At 41.5% G+C, this 5,416-nt stretch overlaps 1 long non-coding RNA gene across 1 annotated transcript; it reads right to left on the bottom strand.

Moving 5' to 3' along the window:
• Nucleotides 1–794: 794 nt before the first annotated feature.
• On the bottom strand, nt 795–1,376 carry LOC147974749 (uncharacterized). The gene is made up of 2 exons (XR_015601987.1): nt 1,239–1,376; nt 795–1,074 (listed from the first exon to the last, which is right to left on the bottom strand). It is a non-coding gene; the product is annotated as an uncharacterized LOC147974749 (long non-coding RNA).
• Nucleotides 1,377–5,416: the final 4,040 nt, after the last annotated feature.

Genomic DNA, 5,416 nt, shown 5'->3' with positions numbered 1-5,416 from the left:
AGGAAATATACATAAATTTTGATTACTTCTGAATTTCTATGATGTTTCTGTAAAGAAACTGAGTCATTTTCATGATTCCTGAATATTACAATTTTGTTTACACTTTCTGGATGTGATCTCCACCCCTCCCCCCTGTTGACCAAACTGACATGGTAATCTCCCCGTGGTGTGGGAGAGGCCATGGAAATCCCCCCGAGGTGGATTAGAGCCCTGGGATGATCGGCCCTTGAAACCAAACGATGCCTAAGAGTTAAACCTGTAAGGGTGTGTTCGGAACATAGAGAATATATGCAGGATTCCAAATGAGTTCTTCCTTGTTGGAAATTTTGCTTCTGTGACAATTCTATTTACAAGATGTTTAAACAGTGCTTCAAACGAAACCAGGAAAGGAAAAGTCCAGTCGGAACCCATGTTTGGGTTTAACCCCAAGGCAGGCGGGATGGTCAGCTGATAAAGAACTCCATGCGTACACTATGCATGAATAAGAAATACTTTACAGAGGGAGTATTTCTTATCCACTCAGAAAATATTTAGCCATGTACCACTCTAAGTCAACGTATAAGATAACCATGTATCTAATTTTATTTTCCAAGGGAGGGCATGATGGAAGATTGCAAATGAGAAGCCACAATCAGGAGCTCAACCTTTTTCTCATTCTCCATGGTCCTAGTGTAGCGGTCTTCCGCTAGAATGGTTAGTATTTTTTTGTGCCAATCACGAAAAGATACCTTAAAAAGTTCATACTCCCAATAGTTCATGGCATATATAGCCCCGGCATAATGCTAACCATGCAATGATTATAACTTATTTCTTTTACTTCAAGATATTCATGACAATACTTTTCATCGCGACAATCTGAAACAGTGTTTTAAGGCAAAGAGAGGGGACGGGAGTAGCTTCCATCTGAAGGAGGTTGGTGGCAACCAGGTTCACAAATGCATTCTTTCCTAGTCCTAAAGCAACGTTCTTGCTCCAGTGCACAACAGAAGCACAAACCATTTGGGCATGGTGGATCTTTCTCTGGACATATGCATAACTCAATCTTGCCGCTATCCACCTGATCAGTTGCTTGAGCTGCATATGCAAATAAGTGTGTTCTCATTCAATTAAGTATTACAAAAATTTATACAAAATTTCAAAATAACTTAGTGATGGTTCTCAATGGTATTTTCCCAAAATCATATAGAACTAACCAATATCTTTACGAGAAGTTCAACTAATTATTGTTGGGTACTCACCCTGAGAAAATATTATGAGGCATGGAAGGATGACCATCACAAGCATAATCACCTCGCCTCTCTCCATGGTAATATAAGCTTTCTCCTTTCTAATATGAGTAGTCTTAGTTTGTAAGGATTTTTTTGCATATGAATGACAACCGTATAGGAGTACTTGCTAACTGCTATATGTTTGTATATATATATAGCCAAACAATTTGGTCTATGTTTAGTAATGATTAATTGCGTTGAGCTGGCGGTTTATCATCTACTATTAATTGCCAGGAATAAAATCAATTTAATGAATAGTGAATAAAAAAATCCTTCATAAAATATCTTCCTTATAAGTTGAAAGGATCTGCTTGGCACTGGCTACACACCTTACCACCGAACTCAATCGGTACATGGGATAGCCTAGAGATCGAATTCATGTCGAATTTTTAGGGCATGCAAGTCAAGCCCTCGGATACGATGATTTGGCCCTAGTAGTGTTGAAAGCACAAGTGCTCCCTGGGTGGTTTTGGTAATTAATGTCAACATATCTCTTGTTGGACTAATGTTTTCATCCAGTGTATTTCATACAAGTTCAACAGGTGGAGTGGCGTGGACAAGAGGATGTGGAACCCCTTCAAGAGCTAAGGACAAAGGATTGGCTCAAGCTCAAAAGCCCAAGACTCTACATTTTACTTTTAGTGATCCAAGATCACATTGAGTCCATAGGAAAGCCAATACTATTAAAAGGGGATGAGGTGGCTCTTAATGGCTTGCTTTCTCAAAAGTGCTTAGTGATATGCTCCAAAACCCTCAACCAATTTCTCATATTCTCATGTGTCCCAAACTAAAAGTCAAACTCGGCCCCACCGAAACTTTCTATCTGGCGCCACCGAGTTCAGTTGTCATAGCCACTGCCACAAAACCCTAATCAATTCGGTCTCACTGATGGGATCCCGGTCTCACCGAGATGGGCTTGCAAACTCTCCGGATCCTGTTGCATCAAATTCGGCCTTACCGAGTTTTTTAATCGGTCCCACCGAGTTTGCCTGACCAAATCTCTGGTTAGCCTATTACCAAAATCGGTCCCACCAAGTTTGTGTAATCGGTCAAACCGAGACGAGGTTTTACCCTAACCCTAGCATATCGGTCCCACCGAGTTGATCATATCTATCCCACTGAAATGCCTAACGGTCACATTATGAACTGAATCGGTCTGACCGAGTTTTCTAATTAGGTCCCACCGAGTTTAGTGATTTGTGTGTAACGGTTAGATTTTGTGTGGAGGCTATATATACCCCTCCACCCACTCTTCATTCATGAGGAGAGCCATCAGAACATGCCTACACTTCCAGCATACATTTTCTGAGAGAGAACCACCTACTCATGTGTTGAGGTCAAGATATTCCATTCCAACCACATAAATATTGATCTCTAGCCTTCTCCAACTTGCTTTCCACTCAAATAATCTTTCCACCAAATCCAAATCTGTGAGAGAGAGTTGAGTGTTGGGGAGACTACCATTTGAAGCACAAGAGCAAGGAGTTCATCATCAAAACACCATCTATTACCTTTTGGAGAGTGGTGTCTCCTAGATTGGTTAGGTGTCACTTGGGAGCCTCCGTCAAGATTGTGGAGTTGAACCAAGGAGTTTGTACGGGCAAGGAGATCGCCTACTTCGTGAAGATCTACCCTAGTGAGGCAAGTCCTTCGTGGGATATGGCCATGGTGGGATAGACAAGGTTGCTTCTTCGTGGACCCTTCGTGGGTGGAGCCCTCCATGGACTCGCGCAACCGTTACCCTTCGTGGGTTGAAGTCTCCATCAACGTGGATGTACGATAGCACCACCTATCGGAACCACGCCAAAAATCTCCGTGTCTCCAATTATGTTTGCACACTCCAATCCCATCTCTTTACATTCTTGCAACTTGCATGCTTTACTTTCTGCTGCTCATATACTCTTGTCATGCTTGCTTGATATGTATTGTGAATGTTTAAACTTGTGCTAAAACTCCACTTCAACTCAAAGAAATTAAAAACTGCAACTTTTCTTGCTTAGAGTCTATTCACCCCCCTCTAGACACCTCTTCTCGATCCTTTCAATTGATATCAGAGCATTGGTCTCCATTGCTTTGGTTTAAACACCTTTGGAGGAAGATGGATGTGTCTACGTTGGGGAGTCTTAGACATAGAGTGCCTATACTTGATGGAGAGTTCTTTCATGAGTGGAAAATGAGATGCTTGAGATTTTCAATGAATATCACTTGAACAAGTACATTACTAGTCCTTGCATTCCCCCTAGTGATCCTTTTCATCCCACTCCCGATGAGGATCTTGACATGATTCGCAATCTTAGAAATCTCATTGTTAGAGGTTTGTCCAAAAATTTGATTGCTAGCTTGCCTGCTCTTGATTGTGCTTTCATCATATGGAGATTTCTAGAGGAACGATTCCCAAATTATTCCTTGAAAAATCTATATGAGATTCTCCATAAGTCTATTGCCTTGAGCAAGATGAATTCCAATGAGCCTAAGTTCAGTGATTGTCTATTTGAGCTTACTAACCTCATGCGTGCCAAAGGAGATGTTGGAATCATTAGCAACATCATCTCCGAAGTCATTAGAATCCATAAAGATGCACATTGTTACGGTCATACTTGTAATGAATTACCTTCTTTAGGAAATGATCAATTACAAGATGGTGTTGAACATGGATACTATGATGAGGATGATGATAGTGACTTTGATCTCGATGAGTCTATGAGACACTTTGGTCTTATGGCTAATCTGTGTGGCTACATGGCCGGAGGAAAGGAATGGGTCCTTGATAGTGGATGTACTGATCATATGACCGGAGACAAAGATATGTTTCGTGAGCTTGCTGAAAATGACGGCCCTCGGAAGTATGTCACTTTTGGTGATAACTCAAAGGGTAAGGTGGTTGGCCTTGGTAAGGTGACCATCTCACATGATAGCTCCATACAAAATGTTATGCTCATTGAATCTCTTGGCTACAATTTACTTTCCATATCTAGACTTGCTGACTTTGGTTTCAGTGTCCTATTTACTGAAGTAGATTGCCAAGTGTTTCGTAGAGATAATCATAAAATGGTCTTTACCGGTATATGTAGAGGTGATCTTTACATTGTTGACTTCACTAAAAAGGCTCAACCTAGAACTTTCTTTATTGCTAAATCTTCAAAAGGTTGGTTGTGGCATAGAAGGTTAGGTCATGTGGGCATGCAAAATCTTGATAAGCTTATTAAAGGTAATCATATCCTTGGAGTGAAAGATGTTATATTTGACAAGGATAGATTGTGCAGTGCCTGTCAAGCAGGAAAACAAGTTGGAGGAAGTCACCCCGTGAAGAACATAATGACCACGAGAAGACCGCTCGAGCTACTTCATATGGATCTCTTTGGTCCCAATGCCTACAAGAGTCTCGGTGGAAACTCATTTGGTCTAGTTATAGTCGATGATTTTTCAAGATTTACGTGGGTGTTCTTTCTTGATGATAAATCGCAGGTTCAAAAGATCTTCAAGAGCTTCGCTAGGAAGGTCCAAAATCAATTTGAAGTAAAGATCAAGAAGGTTCGCAGCGACAACGGAACGGAGTTCAAGCACGCAAATGTGGATACCTTTCTTGACGAAGAGGGGATTTCACATGAGTTCTCGGCTATGTACACGCCTCAACAAAATGGAGTTGTTGAGAGGAAGAACCGAACTCTTATTGAGATGGCAAGAACGATGCTTGATGAGTACAAGACTCCAAAACACTTTTGGGCGGAAGCGGTTGAGATGGCTTGTCATGCAACAAATCGCTTGTATCTTCACAAGCTACTCGGCAAGACGACATACGAGCTCCTCACCGGTAACAAACCCCAAGTTGGATACTTTCGAGTATTTGGCTCAAAGTGCTACATTCTTGATAAGAATCGTCATTCTAAATTTTCTCCTAAGTCTCATGAGGGTTTCCTACTTGGTTATGGCTCAAACTCTCACACTTACCGTGTCTACAACAATTTCACCCGAAAGGTTGAAGAGACGGTAGATGTGAAGTTTGATGAATCTAATGGCTCGCAAGTAGAGCAATTGCCAATTGATGTAGGAAACAAAGACCCTTCGGAAGCAATCCAAGACTTGTCTATTGGCAAGATTCGTCCAACGGAGGTGAGGAGAGTACCTCGTCCGTCCAAGTGGAAGCTTCT

This window comes from Triticum urartu, chromosome 4A, assembly GCF_056163025.1.
Source record: "Triticum urartu cultivar PI428250 chromosome 4A, HENAU_Tu73, whole genome shotgun sequence".
NCBI classification, from domain to species: Eukaryota; Viridiplantae; Streptophyta; class Magnoliopsida; order Poales; family Poaceae; genus Triticum; species Triticum urartu.
Note: the sequence above shows the minus strand (reverse complement) of the source record. Positions and strands in the feature narration are given on the sequence as shown.